Source organism: Grampus griseus, assembly GCF_964374135.1.
Source record: "Grampus griseus genome assembly, chromosome: X".
NCBI classification, from domain to species: domain Eukaryota; kingdom Metazoa; phylum Chordata; class Mammalia; order Artiodactyla; family Delphinidae; genus Grampus; species Grampus griseus.
The window spans coordinates 105,445,249-105,462,775 of NC_138999.1; the positions used below are offsets into that span (position 1 = coordinate 105,445,249).

The following is a 17,527-nucleotide window of genomic DNA, read 5'->3' on the forward strand; positions in this document are numbered from 1 at the left end:
GCATTATATTCTATTTAGTTTGTGTCACCTGTAATTATCCCTAAAAGAAATACAAGAAGAACCTAATGTGTTCTCCAGACACTTCGAGAAATGGGTCAGTAAATACTAAAACCTGAATGCAATAGCCTTGTTTTCAATTATGCTGTGTCTGTTTTAGCTGTGAAGCTTATATCCTCTCCTCGTTGAAAAACTAATAATTTGATATGATTCTTCACTGATTATTCTTAGATTTAATTTGGAGTTGAAACGTCAACCATTTTAATCAGGTTTCAAATGTAAAACAAAGGACAGGGGACACAGGAAACCGACTCTTTCCCCAATTAATCCAAGTGTATGTGCACATTAGTATTGGATTTTCTAGAAACAGGTCTTTCTAGAAATTGGTCTTTCTAGAAACAGGCCACTACCAAATCTTTTCAAACCAGATGTGAGCAGTAGGTTTGAACACAGAACAATTAAGTAGTCCTGTCAAAGTGTATAGCCATCTTTCTACGTATACCAAAACACAACTTGCATCTTCAACTTCAAACTCCCCATGCCTTTAAAATTTGTGACATTCTAGAAATTACTTTTTACTACGGTTGGTTTATAGGTCTTCTTTCTCTAAAAGGACAATTGGTTTAGGAATTAACAAAGTGGCTTCTAAATCCGTAATATATGTTTGGCAGAGGTTCTGAATAATACTATCTCCCTGTAATGAAAGAGGAATGGTAAATTATCACTATGATACTAAGAATCTATTAAATTATTACATGACATGAGTTCTAGCCCCAACTTTATTTCATTAGCACAAGAGAATCAGAATCATTATAGAGCTCTTAAACCAAAAGAATAGCAACAAAGGTGAAAGATTATCGTAATTATATTCTTAGATTTCTTAAATCAAAGAAAAAAATCTTATTTTAATAATGAATATTTTTAAATGAGAAAGGAAATGTTACTTAAACCTCCTTAAGAAGTGTGTGCACTCAAACACTTTATAAGATGAAGATTAGAGCTACTGCTTTGAAATGTTGTGTGCATCTTGTCCAATAAATTACTCAAAGTGGAGCGCTTCAGTCCATTGTAGGGACACATGAATCGACTCTTTTAGAAGAAATCTTGATTCTTAATTTACATCTGAGTACATCCAATTTGTTTTTAGACAACTGATAGGTAAAGGATGTTTGTTGACTCGCTGGGGGTTAGGCCAGGCTTTGGCAGGAAACATGGAGGTTATAGCAAGGTATCTGAGGCAGGTATTGATGGATTTTTACCATTTCTTTCTCACCCAAAAGTATTTTGTTCTCCTTCCTTCCTTCCTCTCTTCCTTCCTTCTTCCCTCTCCCTTCCTCTTCTCCTCTGCCTAGGGTTCACTCAGCACTGATGGTACATGAGACAACTTTAGGCAGTGCACACACGAACTTTTTTTTATTACAATGGTAAATGTATTTATTTACTATGTACTAGAATAACATAAAACTAGCACATCAAAACCCAAATTTTATGGATGTTATTACTTCATACAGGGCTAGAGATTTAACAACAAATGAAATAATTGTTTATGTCAAATGTGTCAAGTAAACAATAGCATGTTGCTATAAACAGATACAGCAAAATCTGTTTGGGGTATATGCAGTTGTGGTGCTACATGGATGACTGAAGTTTGGGAAAGAGCATTGAACTAGGGGTCAGAGACTTTGGGTTGTCCTACTGACTTTGCTACTCACTAGCTATGGGATGTTGGATAAGTCACCTCACCTTTGAGGACCTCAGTTTCCATACTGTAAAACTCAGATGGGAGTGGGGAGTTCATTGATGTATTGGTTGGATCCTTTAGAAGCAGATGCTGAGATATAAATAGAAGTGCAAGACATTTATTGGGAGTAATGCCTGTGAAAAATAAAAGGGAGAGGGACACAAGTAGCAAGGGAGCCCTTCAGACCACAATTCAGGTCTGATATCAGCGAAGGAGGGGAAAAGGAAGGAAGTTTGAGGGATAGTTAGGGAGTTTGGGATTGACACGTACACACTGCTATATTTAAAATGTTTAACCAACAAGGACCTACTGTACAGCATAGGGAACTCTGCTCAATATTTATGTAACAACCTAAATGGGAAAAGAATAGATACATGTATGTATATAACTGAATCACTTTGCTGTACACCTGAAACTAACACAACGTTGTTAATCAACTATGCTCCAATATAAAATTAAAAGTTAAAAAAAAAGATCTTCAGACCATGGGCTAGCACACCTGGGAGCTACAGTGCAACAACTCCACGTGGAGGAGGCCCATGCTGCCCCCAAATGGCAAGCCACTGTACCCCGACCTTGCGCAGCCACTGGCTGGCAACTGCCTGGGAAGCACCCACCTCCCGCTTGCGAGCTGGGGTAAATCCTGAAGGCGCCTGAAGCTGGAGACTGTCGGCTAACTCATGTCCTGGAGGCAGGTTCTATGTTAAAAGATCTAAGTCTGAGCCCTGCACATCAATGGCTGTCTCAGTTGGCGTAAGGTGACCAGATGATCTATAAAGACCTTTCCCATTCTGGATTTCTAACTGGGCCTCTCTAATCCTACTGACAATCCTTCAGAACTTTGGTTTCAATTTTGAGACCCAGACCTGACAGAAGTGAAAGCATGTAGAGTGACAGAACTGCAAGAGAAAATCACTAGGACAAGGTTGGGGAAAAGAATGGTAAACTGGATGCCTAACACAGAACTCAGAATTATGAAACCTTGGAAAGATGCCTACTACAAGAATAAGCAAAGTCTGTTCCCTCAGAAAGAATGTAATATATAGTGTCATGTCAGTCTGGATAATGAAAACATGAATTCATTTACCATGCTTTGAGCTGCCACCCCTTCTCTTCCTCTAGTGACCTTCTTTCCATTTGAACACAGCCACGTGTCTCCATAAGTCCCTGTTCTCTATATCAAATTGCATATGGGCAATACAGATAGGAACCGTTACTAACCTCTGATAAAACAATGAGCCACATTATGCCTTCCGTGGTTACCAGATTTTTTTAAGCAGCTAAAAATACCCCCAAAACACATATACATATATACACATAGCAAACTAAAACTATTTAGAAGTCATTTAGATGATCAAAAACGGGTAAGTGGAGCTAAGAAGATGTTTCCTTTCAAGATGAGCCAGCTGGATGAAAGCTGAGGACACATGCACAAGGGAAGAAGTTCTCATCTGAATCTTGGTGTAACAACAGCACAGAACCACTGCCTTCTTATACCGATGCAAAATCAAAAACACTCACACTGCCTACCTAAGCTTTCTGGAACCACCTGCACCAGAGCCCCAAGTGTCCCCTTTGCTACTAAGTCCCATCTATCCAGCAATGACTTCTATGTGCTTTTGCATGGACCTTCCCTGGTAGCAATCCTAAAGTGACAAGACCTGGATATTCTGTAAATGCTTCAACAAAGACCTTTCATAGGTCAAGGTGTACATTTCAGAATGGACAACAAGCTGCAGAAAGCTCTAACTTGTTGAAACCCCTGGAAGAAACAAAAGATTTCATCGGGAGCACAGGCCAGAGATGTGATCTGCTCAGGCCAGAAGTGGACATGCCAATAATCAAAGAGTTAGTAAGTCTCTTACAAATTCTGTATCAGTCAGTGGTGTCATTTCTTTTTAGGGGTTGTTCCACAATTGATTGTTATTTCCTCTTCCAGAACTCTCCCTAAGGTGGTAATGTGTCTCTACTTTAGTACCAGAGGTAACCAGCAGGTATACAATTTGTCAGTCAAGCAACCTCTCTCTCTTTCATGGTAAGGTCCTGGATCAGGATCCTTTCCACTGCATTCCCAGGCATGTTGTGTATTGTGATTTGTTTCATATATGTCAATAACAGTGTGCATTGGGCTTCCCTGGGGGCGCAGTGGTTGAGAGTCCGCCTGCCGACGCAGGGGACACGGGTTCGTGCCCCGGTCCGGGAAGATCCCACATGCCGCGGAGCGGCTGGGCCCATGAGCCATGGCCGCTGAGCCTGCGCGTCTGGAGCCTGTGCTCCGCAACGGGAGAGGCCACAACAGTGAGAGGCCCGCGGACCGCAAAAAACAAAAACAAAAACAAAAAAAATAATAATAGTGTGCAGACCCCTAGACTAACCCTAGGCATAATAAAGAAAAAAAGCACTAGACCAGGAGCTAGGAGATAGGTTCGAATCCCAAGAATTGATCTAACTAGCCTGTGACAAACCAAACCTCTCTGAACCTGTTTCTTAATCTGTAAAATGAAGAGATAGACCAGATCAGGGTTTCCCAAAGTGTGCTATTTGCACATGAGATGATTTGAGGTAGTATATGGCAAAACTTCTTAGACTGATTAGTTTTGAATTTATATTAAATGTGTATTCAAAAAAGATAACTCCCCCGTCAATTCTATGAAGCTAAATTAGATATTTAGATTAAAAAGCTTAGTCGATGTAAAGAAAATATATGAGGTAAAGACTAGTTCAGATGATCCACCCATGTGGCAAAAAAACCCTGTAAAGGGGGTATATTAGAGGCTAAAATTTGAAAAACACTCCAAGGTGACTTCCAGCTCTACATTTCTTCCCTCGTGGAGGGTCAGTTTGGACAAGGGAAGGCCAGGAGTGAGAGTGTAGGCGCAGCAGCTGGGTGAATATAGAGGACATAAGTGGCGGAGCACAGGCAGAGCCCTGTTAGCCTTGGGGTATTGTCATAGAGCAGACTTCAAATCAGTCCAGGGGGGCAAAAGCCAAGCAAGGTGTTGAGTGCCCTTAGCTACATTCTAAACAGAGCTGCAGCTCTAAAAGATCAATCAAAGCCATTTAATAGTTGCCACAGAACAAACCGGATCCGGGTTGAGATGATCCAACAACAGATGTTCAGTACCCAGCCCCCCAAATAAACCAAAAATCCCCAAACATTTGAGGCGCCAGGGGAAACTGTAAGCCACGGTAGGACTCATTCAGTGCTGCGCCAGTTAACCTCTGCCTTAGAAGACCCGACGGTTTCCTTGCCTAGGCTGAGGCTGGTACCAGGGTCGGGGACAGTTGTGGACCCTACAAGTGGAAGTTAGGTAATGTCAGCTGCCAGCGGGAGAGGGCCGTAGGACCGGTGATCAAGTTAGCCATTGTGCCAGGAGACAAAGGGGGAGGAGAGCTGCCTAGCTGAGACTCCTCCCTGCTGGGCTAGCTGGAGACAAAGCGGGAGGAGAGCTGCCTAGCTGAGACTCCTCCCTGCTGGGCTAGCTGTTCTCTTTAGGCTTTTCCTTTAATGTCTCCAGTGAGGAGAGACTTCCTACCCACCCATTTCCCCCAAGCTTTTTAGAGATCAGGAAACAGGCTCAGAAAAAATACATGCCTTGTCTGAAGTCTCACAGCTAATCCACTGCCAAGCTAGGCTTCCAGTCCAGGCTGGTCAGACACTTTCCCAAGAGCACCTCGCTCCTCTCGTTTTACCCACCCAAGCATCTCAGTGAGACAGAAGGCCAGCCCCACAAAGGTCACATAAGAACATCTGCAGAGACATAAATGTATATGAATGATGTATAAACTATAAACTTATGAGGGTGAAGTAATCAGAGAGAAAAAGACTTAAAAAAACAAGGACAGCTTTGTGAATCTGGGTTTGAAACGCGTCCAATGGGCCAATATGAAATGTATCTTAGCAGGCACCAGTTACATCTCCATCACTGTCTTCTCCCCTGCTACATTCATATTCATCCTGTCTCTCTCTCTCCCTCACACACACACACACACACACACACACACACACACACACACACACATTCCTCTCCCCTGCTCCCTCATCCCTCTTCTTTCTATTGCTCTCTCTTCTCTCCTTCCCTCACCATCTGCCCCATTCATATGATTAGTATGCCAGAAAATAACGATGGGGAGTACTAGATTATATCTAATTTTTCTAAAATTTTACTAAAACAAAAGCATTAGTCAAAAAATAGAACTCCAAAGAAGCATCCAGGAGTAACTGGAGCTTGGAGAAGTGAACTCTGCAGCTTCCCAGATCTAGGGATGTACCTGAAACAGAGAGGGGCCCACTTTGTTTAAAGAGAAAACAAGTTTGAATGAGATTGAATCATGCTGTTTTGCTTGCCAATAACAACTGTTCCCTTCTGCTCCCTTCCCCTCCCAGGTCTTCTTGTTCTGTTCTCTACTCTTTCCCTTTCTTTGTACTTCCATTTTTAATGTTCTAAATAAAAATTCAAATGCTCAAAGTCACGTGTTGTGATCACTGACACCTCAGCAGATAGCATGTAAACACAGAGCTCTGGGCTGGAGCCCAGCCTTACAGGCAAAGGAGGTGAGCTTGAAGGGGAAAATCCCCCCTGGTCCCCAATGCCAGGAGCCCAGTCACCTCCCCTGGGTACACAGCTTCTCTGGTGGTTCAGGATTCATTTTCTTCTCCAAATGAAGACAGGATACGGCAGAGTATCAAGGGAGTGAGGAGTGGGGACTGGGCAGGGGTCCAACGCCCTACCATGCATTTAGAAAGACACAGGCAATTGTCAGCTTAAAGTAGCCAACTTCGAGACTCTCATTCCCCCTCTCCACAAATGCCTCCATTATAGTCAACCATCCCTGCCTCCCCCCCCACACACCCCCCCACCTGAAATTAACAAGGAAAGATCACTTCCTACTCAATGTTCTAGCAAGATGCATTGAAAAAATTCTGTTTTCTCCCCCGGGCCCCTCCCACATCATATCTGCTAAAACAGTGCTTCTCAAATTATCTGTGAAGAAGGGCCAGATTTTCCCCAAAATATTCACACAATAAAAGCACAACAATAAATTACTAAAAAACATGAAATAAACAAAACAAGACATATAAAATACAAGCCCAAGATTTTTTAGTATTAGATTCAACAGCCATATTACTCTGTCAACTTGCTTATAAACTAAAGGCTTATATTCAGTTTCTCTCCTTCTGTCATCCCTGACTGGTAACAAACAGCAGACCAGCACCAGTCCACACATACTTCGGTTAGCATTACTCTAAAGATTTTTATAACAAGTTCGTTTTTCTATATACCACGTATATGCCCAATACCTTGTTCACTCTACTACAAGGAAGACAGAAGGTGGTCTCTTTAAGAACCGTATAAACATATTGAACAGACCAAACTGGCACAACTTAGGATCACTGGCATGGAGGTAGAACAGGTGCTGGGACCTGTGCTGGGAATGAAGAGAGGACAGAGGGTGGGGAGTCAAAACTCTGCATAGTATGGCCAGAGAAGGGCTTTCAGAGAAGGTGACTTTGAAACAATGATCTGAATGGTGAGAAAGGTCTAATTATATGAAGAATCAGGGAAAGTTCATGTAATGCATAGGGAACAACATGTGCCAAGGTCCTAAGGCAGAAAAGAGTGTGATACCTCTCTGAACTGTTAGAAGGCAATTTTGGCTACAGCAGAGTGAGCCTCAAGATCTGGATTATCTAAGGCTACTGCCGGGTTAAGTTTTAGCTGTTTTCAACAGCATCAGAAAGCCACTGAAGAATTTCAAGCAGGGGAGAGACATGATCTGATTTTTGCTTTAAAAAAAAAATCAGTGTCAAATGGATGGATCTTATGGTATTTAAATTATACCTCAATATAACTGTTAATAAAAAAGAGATCAGTGCCTATTTTTCCCACTAATAACATTTATGTCAACTTGTAATTATTTGTATATTCATACAGATAACTCCCACTGGACTAAAGTGTTGTGAGGTTAGGGACCAAGTTGGATATGGCTCGCCACTGTACCAACAGATAGCACTTTCAAAGTATGTTTGTTAATTGGATTAGAGAATAAAACAGTGAGTGAACAATACAAGCAACCTGTAATCGAGTGCTAATTTATATGGTGTAATCTTTAACTCTAGGCATTACATCCTCCCAGGAGGATGGATCTGCTTCTAGAAAAAGACTTGTGTCTCTCATTAGCAATCTGATAACTTGAGTCACCACAGTTACCATGCATTTCCCCATCAAAGCATCACCCAGATGAACAATTCAGACGGCACTAAAGGCAGAGCCAGCCTTCATCCAAATTGAGACAGATACTCCTCCTTGGCAGCCTTCCACCCCTCATTCTATTGCTTTTATCTTCCATATAGGCAAGCCACCTTTCTCATTTCTCACCCATAATCTACCATCAACTCAATGAAAGTCACCCAACTCATCTTGTCTCTGTTTTCCTCTCTGTACAAAATGTACCCTAACAATAATATTGTACGAAGGAAATCGCCACATAATATCTTAAAAATAAGTGCTCTAAAAGTAAGCCTTGAATATATCTATTTCCAAACCTCAATTATCTTACCAGAAGGAAACTGAATTGTGGTACTATATGTATGAATCAAGGGAGACAGGATGATACCAAAGTCATCTGGATCCTTGGAAGACTGAGTTGTCTGGCTATTCTCAAATCAAGGACAATCTCTCTTCGGATGCCAGTTGTGTAATTAGTGTCTGTGTAAAAGATGGCCTTGGAGAATTGATCAAAGGTAGCTTACAAGGCCTTGCATTAGGCACAGAGGTCATGGTTGGTTTTATACTGCTGGGTTCAGATGTGGGCAACAGTCACTGGCTCAAACAGATGTGATGTGACTGAGAAGCAATGCAATTGATGAACTATAGCAGAGCTTACAAATCTAAATGAGTAGTTTCCTTCTCAGAGGAATAACTTCGTATTTCCAACAAATGTTGCCATTGTTGCACAGAGGCAAATAGTCAAGTGTACAGACACTTAGAACATAGAAAGTGAGGAAGTAGAGTTTCAACTCGCCCTATCTGTGAGCACTAGGATTGCCTCCAACCTTTCTCTGCCTTCTCTCATCTCCTTTAATCTCTCCCTCTGCATACAGTTTACTGGACCAACCAAAGGAAAGGAGACCATCATGGCAGTGAGCAAAAAACAAAACAAACAAAACACAATTTCAAGCAAACCAAATTGGTGAAATGTAAGGAGCACTAGAATTTGATATCTAATCTAAACACACAAAAATCATTGAGTATCTGATCATCATTTCTAGTTATTAAAATCCCTATGAAATAATAAAATGGGCTCAACAGAAATTCCACTCAGTACAGCCGGGGATTTGGAAACTCGGAGTCACTTAGCAATAATAGTGTGGAGTTTACACATAAACGTATTACATGGAAAGCATGGGAAGGCATGCGACAATGAAGGAGGACAAGAGCCCATAAGCAATCAACAATGTGCAAGAGCCTATGTAATAACTGGCAAAAGGGGACACAACTGGCCTTATTACTATCTGGTAGAGAATACAGAGACAAATTTAATATAGATGTTTCTTAGTCATTATTTTACTAATTGAAATGGCCCTTGAAGAATGAGATTTCAGTAGACACCCAGAGCTATAAGTGATGAAGTGAGGGCCCTTACAGAACAAAGGTACCAAGGATTAAAGGGGAGCGATGTGGCTAGAGCATGAGGTCTCTTGAAGGAAAAGGTGTGGATAAGGCCAAGAGAACAAAAGATAACAGATAATGGAAATCCTTGAAGGTCAAGTCAAGATATTCAGCTGTCAGTATGTCTGTAGAAAGCAGGGAATCATTGCAGTGATTTGAGGAAAGGAGTATTATGCTCTAACAGATATTTTAGGAAGATAAATTTATTATGCAAAAAATAAACTGGAAAGGTAAAGAACTGGAAGTTGGAGCACCACCTAGGAAGCCAGGATGATAAACTAGGCTGGTGGTCCTCAAACCCACTTGTGCTTCAAAGTCACCTGTTGAATTTATTTAAAAAAAAAAAAAGGTGCTTGGGCCCCATACCCAGTGACCCAATAGGCTTAAAGTGCCATTAATTGAAAGAAGGAATACAGGAAGAGGAAGAGACTTTAAGGGAATATAACAACTTTGCTTTGGGGCACATTCTTTTTAAGACACACATGGAATAAGGAAGTCAATTTAGTTGGTAGACAGAAAAGGGGGTTCTAGAGTATAAGAGAGGTTCTAATTGGAAACTCATTGGTGGCTCATTCAAAGTGAATTCAAGGGGGCTTCCGGAGCTTCCCTGGTGGTGCAGTGGTTGAGAGTCCGCCTGCCGATGCAGGGGACACGGGTTCGTGCCCCAGTCCAGGAAGATCCCACATGCCGCGGAGCGGCTGGGCCCGTGAGCCATGGCCGCTGAGCCTGCGCATCCGGAGCCTGTGCTCCGCAACGGGAGAGGCCACAACAGTGAGAGACCCGCGTACCGCAAAAAAAAAAAAAAAAAAAGTGAATTCGAGTTGAAAATTCCAAAAGAAAACAAGAAATTAATTTGTTTTATAGACTCTAAGCCTTAAAATGTAACAAATTCATTGGCTGAGGTATTTTATGTATCATAAATGTTATTTATCATAACCGAGTAACATTTATGTTAAAAACGTTGATTCTCAGAGCCCAGCTATGTGAGAATCATGATTATCTACTGCCCCCCAACATACACACACACTCAAAATTTTAAATGGAAAAAGGTGAAGAGAAAGAAAATGAAGAAATTCTAATATCTTTGGTTAGATGGGAGATGCCAGAAGAAGAAACTGATTTGTAAGCAACAAATGAACTGCTATGATTCAGTGAAGCAATAGAGCAATTGCTATAAAACAGCAACCTGCTGAAAAAAAATGAGCCATCCTTTCCCACGAAAATATCAAAGAAATCTACTGGAATGCATTTTGTCTTCGGTCAAACTATATTATTTTAAAGTATATAATTTTTAATAGTAGATGAAGCTCAGCGAGGAAACAGAATTCATGATACAGAAATTTCCTTTGAAGTCAGACATGTTTAAATGCATGTATTAAATAAAAGGATATGGGTTTTCTGTCCTTTTTTAAGCAGTTACTATTGGAAGAAGTGCTTGCGCCAGGCACTTAAACCCTGAAACAAAAATGAGAACGAACTAAAAAGACTTAAAGAACTTTAAATATTACTTTTGTTCTGAGCCAAGGATATGAGTTAAAAAGTAAAAACTTGTAAACTTTCTTATCACATATTTAGATTGGTAGTCAAACTTATACTTTTTCTAAAGACAAGGATTTTGTGATAATAATAAAAAAATCCATCTGTATTCACATGTGTTACTGTCTGGTCACTGCACTACTTCTGTTCACCGACCTTCCTCCCTTTATTTTCCCCTTTATCACCCACATGTTTAACGTTCATTCTGGTTGTGCTAGTGTCTAACAGAGATTTTGGAGAGACTCAGTGCCAGTGTTCTCAACTTGAGGCCCTTCTGTGACCAAGTCATAAAGAGAACACTAGCAAGAGTTGTGAACAAATGCAATGCCTTAAAATAATGAGATAAGAGGTGACCATGGACCAAGGGCCAGCCAATTCCTGCTCCATAGCTAGAACTTGTATCCCAACTTCAAATTTCTATAACTGTCTTTCATCTTCTGTTTTCCCCTTTATCATCCAGATGGTTGAAGGTCATTTCTGTTGCATTAGTTCCTGCTCAGAGTTCTTAGACAGACATCTTCCCACCTCAGGGTCTCTACTGTAGCCAACTCAAGCCGTGAATTCTGGCAAGAGGTATGGACAAGTGGGATGTCTTAAAATAATCACAAAGGTAGAGAAAGTGAACCAGGAGACAGCCAACTTCTCCCCTGAATCAAGACATTTCTCCTAACTTCCATCATCCTACCAGAATACTCCCTGCCACAGTCATTTTATTTCCTTTTCTATACACTCTGCATGGTTTATTTTCTTGTTCTGCTTCAGTGTCTTTACATGGGTTTCAGGGATACATGAGGGGGTGTGACCAGCACAACAACAAAAATCTAGCAACATATTCTAGAAAAGTGCAGTGTCATAAATTTAGATATCAGAGGAGGAGGACCAGTACCCTGGCACCTCTTACTTTTCGGCCAGAATCCATCTCACTCCCCTTCCTTTTTTCCTGCCTACCTGTCGTGTGTTTGCTGGTCAGCTTTGTTGTGTTGGTTATTTCAATGAAGCTATGGGTATACTTAGGCCCCAATTTACAACTTTCCCAATTATGGTTGTACATGATCATAGATTCTAGCAACTTCTTCTAGAAAAAAATAGCAACTTCTTCTAGAAATAAAAAACAATGGGATAGATATAGGAGGTGAACCAGGAACCAGCAAAATCTCCCTTCTTAACCATCTCCTCTCTCCTAACCTCCATCTTTCTACCACTGACCTCTCCCCTTTTATTCTCCCCTTATACCATCCATATGTTTGGTGATCATCGCTTTTGTGTCAATGTCTTTTGAGAGGTTTTAAGAGACTCAGCCTCAATTTTACCACTTTGAAGACTGTGGTTCACCAGCCTAAGGAGGAGATCTAACCAGAGGCTATGAATGGATGAAATGCTTTAAAATTATGGGATAATCTGTTGAATCAAAATGTATTATTATAATCTTCCCATTTCTGTGTCTTTGTTTTCTATTTGCTTTGTCAATAATTGAGGAAGGTATGTTAAATCTCCATTTTGATTTTTTTAAATATCTTTTCTAATATCTCTTTCCACGCAGTGCAGCATGTGGAATCTTAGTTCCCCGACCAGGGACTGAAACCGAGACCCTGCAGTGGAAGCGCAAAGTCTTAACCACTGGACCACCAGGGAAGTCCCTCCATTTTGATTTTTAAAAATAAATTTAGTACTGGGAATTCCCTGGTGGTGCAGTGGTTAGGACTCTGGGCTTCCACTGCCAAGGGCCCGGGTTCAATCCCTGGTCAGGGAACTAGGATCCCAGAATGCTGCATGGGATGGCCAAAAAAAAATTGTTTTTAATAAATTTAGTACCAAAATAATAATAATAATAATGGGATAGGAGGAGGAGTAGCCCATACTTCTCTCCTAACTTCCATCTTCCTACCACTTACCCCCTGCTCTTTACACAAGTTTGGGGGGGGGTCTTTGGCCTGCTTTTAGGGTTATAGATGTCATAACGATAAAAATCCATCAAAGGTTATTATGGGATGGTGTAATGCCTTAAAATGGTGGGATAGGAGGAGAAGACTAGAGTCCACCCAAACCTGCCCGTAAGCAGAATGTTTCTCTGAACTGTCATCATCCTTCTCTCTCTCTTTCCTCCTTTCCTCTCCTACCTGTTGGATGTCAGCTCTGCCGCATTAGTGTCTCTGAAGAGGCTGTAGAAAGAATCAAGCTTTAAGTTTTACAATCTTGTAGACTGTCAGTGCCACTTGAACCATGGAATTTAGCAATATTTGATACAAAAAGATAATTCTTTTTGAAGAAAAGGTATCAGAAATAGGACAATCAAGAGTCAACCAACTCCTGCCTTTCAGTCAGACAGTTTTCCTTACATCCCCTTCTCTGCCATTCACCTCTTTTCTCCTTTTCCCTTCTGTCTCCTTGATAATTGTTGGTTAGCTGTGTCATATTAGTGCTTTTGCAGAGGGATTAGGGAGAATGCAGCCTTGATTATCTCAACCTTGAGAACTGTGACTTGCTGCATCTAAATGCTGGGCACCAGGGCAACATTCAAGCCATAGAATCCGATTAGAGATTACAAACAAGCAAAACGTACACAAATAGGCCAGAGGGAGAATTAGGACCAATAGCCAGCCAACTCTTGCCCTTTAGCAACAAGATCTCTCCTTTCATCTCCATAAAAGCCTATTACAAAACATAGGCAGAACTATAGGCAGACAAAAATCACAGCAAGATCCTTTCTGACCCACCTCCTAGAGATATGGAAATAAAAACAAAAATAAACAAATGGGACCTAATGAAACTTCAAAGCTTCTGCACAGCAAAGGAAACCATAAATAAGATGAAAAGACAACCCTCAGAATGGGAGAAAGTATTTGCAAATGAAGCAACTGACAAAGGATTAATCTCCAAAATTTACAAGCAGCTCATGCAGCTCAATAACAAAAAAACAAACAACCCAATCCAAAAATGGGCAGAAGACCTAAATGCACATTTCTCCAAAGAAGATATACAGATCGCCAACAAACACATGAAAGAATGCTCAACATCATTAATCATTAGAGAAATGCAAATCAAAACTACAGTGAGATATCATCTCACACCAGTCAGAATGGCCATCATCAAAAAATCTAGAAACAATAAATGCTGGAGAGGGTGTAGAGAAAAGGGAACCCTCTTGCACTGCTGGTGGGAATGTGAATTGGTACAGCCACTATGGAGAACAGTATGGAGGTGCCTTAAAAAACTAAAAATAGAACTACCATACGACCCAGCAATCCCACTACTGGGCATATACCCTGAGAAAGCCATAATTCAAGAAGAGTCATATGTCACAATAGCCAGGGCATGGAAGCAACCTAAGTGTGCATCGACAGATGAATGGATAAAGAAGATGTGGCACATATATACAATGGAATATTACTCAGCCATAAAAAGAAACGAAATTGAGTTATTTGTAGTGAGGTGGATGGACCTAGAGTCTGTCATACAGAGTGAAGTAAGTCAGAAAGAGAAAAACAAATACCGTATGCTAACACATATATATGGAATCTAAAAAAAAAAAAAGGTTCTAAAGAACCTAGGGGCAGGACAGGAATAAAGACATAGACATAGAAAATGGACCTGAGGACACGGGGAGGGGGAAGGGTAAGCTGGGACGAAGTGAGAGAGTGGCATGGACATATATACACTACCAAATGTAAAACAGATAGCTAGTGGGAAGCAGCCGCATAGCACAGGGAGATCAGCTCGGTGCTTTGTGACCACCTAGAGGGGTGGGATAGGGAGGGTGGGAGGGAGGCAGATGCAAGAGGGAAGAGATATGGGAACATATGTATATGTATAACTGATTCACTTTGTTATAAAGCAGAAACTAACACATCATTGTAAAGCAATTATACTCCAATAAAGATGTTAAAAAAATAAATAAAAATAAAAAGTACAATTTTATTGGAAAAACTACTTTTCATCAGACTTCTTACTAAAATAGAAGGGGTTCCTCATCAGCATTATTCCCATTTTACAATTACTGTTGTTACAGTTATTGTAAGCACTGTGAAACCTTTGTCATGAAAATAAATATACGAGAATGAAAGGAAAACAAAAAAAGCCTATTACAGTGTCTCCTTTCTTTTTCTACCACACTTCTGCTCTCTCCCTTTTGTCCACGGGGCTGTGTTAGGCATTCCGCACATGTGGATGGGTAAATCTTCAGGGCAGTTAGTAGGAGCTAGTGTTGCGCAGGTCTTGCTAGACAGAAGAGCCATTTGAGGTGACCTTCCCCTGGCTTGATCTGTGCTGCCGTGGACGCATTTAATCTCACGAGGACAGCCAGGCTGGTTCCAGTCTGAGGGGTGCCAGAACTTAATCCCAGATACAGCTGTCATAAAACACGGGTTGACTGAGAAACTCCTAGGTCCTCAGTGGTATGGTATGCTACTGCAGAGAAAGACAGCCAAATGGGAATACACGGGGCCTGTGTGGCAGAGTGAAGCCTCCTGGAAGTAAGCAGAGGTGACTGGTGAGGTAAATTTGAGTTGGACCCCTCTAGTGTCTCTTGTAAGAAAAAGGTAGTGAGGTAAACTGTTTCTGGAAAGGAGTGGTACGGTGAGTAACCAGACTGAAGTGCTGGCTCTTATGCCTTAAGGCAGACGTGAGATTTCTGGGATCCTTTCTCTCGCCCTCCTTTTTGTTAATCCTGTGTTGCCATTTTAACATGCTAAGGTATGAGGTAAACAGGGGTGTGATGCTTATCAAAGTATAAAAGACACAAGAAATACTACTTCCTAGTGCAGACTGTGGCCATTGACCCTGGGAACCAACATGGTGGCAGAAGCATTCTCAACCCCTTTCTTTCAAGGAAGGGGGCTCCACCTCGCAGGCCAGGCTTTTAGGACACAGGAGAGCCCCAGAGAGCCCACTCTTCACCCCTGCCAGCAGACAGATGGGTAGTTGCTCAATGCTCTTCTTGTGTAATACTTGTTAACTGGCAAGTATGGTTTGGCACAGTAAACGACTTAAAGCCATTTGTTAAAGTTTTGCCCTCAGCTCTTTATTTGTGTATTTGTTTAGGGGGTGAGAGTTGGGAGTTGGATAACAGTTAGGCTTAAGCCCCATCTGGAGCCTCTGCTAGGCTTTACACACAGGCAAGCCTCTCTGCTGATTGCAGTGCAGAGGGGAGCAAATGGGAGAAAACACTGAGTCTTAGTTTCTTTCAGGAAGGAGGCCTTTAGGAGAAAACTCATCCTAACAAGTTAATGTTAATTTTAAAAAGTACTTTGGGGTCACTGGAAAGGAGGAATGGTTCTCAGTGATGCAAACTATTTGTCCCTTTGTCCAGTCTCCATTGGCTCATATCCCACTTATGAAAGGAAGAGGAATGGGGCTGAGAGTAATAACTGAAAAAGCTGCTTCACTAAAATATTTTCTATGACTGCCTTGTTGACCATGTTAAAGAAATGCAGAATTAAAAGAAGCAGTTGTAGGGATGGTGACTAGAGAGAGAGGTGTGCAGGATATTGGTTACATTCATGTGTTCAGGTTGTGAAAATTCATCAGGCTGTATTTAAAGATGTGTGCACTGGGACTTCCCTGGTGGTGCAGTGGTTAAGAATCCACCTGTCAATGCTGGGGACACGGGTTCGAGCCCTGGTCCGGGAAGATCCTACATGCTGCAGAGCAACTAAGCCCATGCGCCACAGCTACTGAGCCTGTGCTCTAGAGCCCGCAAGCCACAACTACTGAGCCCGCCCGCATAGAGCCTGTGCTCTGCAACAAGAGAAGCCACTGCAATGAGAAGCCTGTGCACCACAACGAAGAGTAGCCCTTGCTCGCTGCAACTAGAGAAAGCCCACGCGCAGCAACGAAGACCCAAAGCAGCCAAAAAGAAAAAAAAGAAAGAAAAACCTTATCATTCTAAAAAAAGAAAAAAATAAACATGTATACCCTTTTCTATATGATTATTATACTTCAATGAAAACTTAGAATGTAAAAAAAGAAAACTTTAGAGAAATAGTAGGGATTTGAGTAATATAGTGTATGCATTTATCAACTCATCGAGTGGTACATTTAAGATTTGTGCATTTTACTGGATGTAAATTTTACCGAAAGATAGAAGGAAAGGAAGGGAGGAAGGATGGATGGAAACTGCAAACACTGAACTCTAGTTAATGGCCTGCGTGCTGAAGTCTTTTGGTATGAAGTATACTAATATCTGCAACTTACTTTGAAAGGTATCTAAAAAATGAAATGGATTGATGAATGGATAGAAAAATATTAATTGTAAAATCTGAAGTGACTGTACAATTCTTTCAACTTTTCTGTATATTTGAAAATTTTTACATGTAAATGTTGGGGGGAGAATCTAAAGGAAAGAGGAAGAATTCTTCCCGTTTCTTTATGGATATAAATTGGCTCGAGCCCATTGAAGACCCAAGTGCATCAGCAGCAATTGGCAAGAGACAAAAGAAGAAGAAAATGGTGGATGCTATGAAGTAGATGTCAAAACACGTTCAGGGACACATGTGAGACATACCCCGGGGTTTGTACCATCATATACAACCAAGCTGTCAGTTTCGCTTTTTGGCATTTCTGTAAATTACAAATGTCGAAAGTA

General features: G+C 41.2%; 1 protein-coding gene across 2 annotated transcripts in view; it reads left to right on the top strand.

Moving 5' to 3' along the window:
- GRIA3 (glutamate ionotropic receptor AMPA type subunit 3) overlaps positions 1-17,527 on the top strand; it is a gene marked incomplete at its 3' end in the record, with an annotated part of 282,009 nt that overhangs the window by 176,055 nt on the left and 88,427 nt on the right. The gene's annotated exons all lie outside the window — the stretch shown is intronic.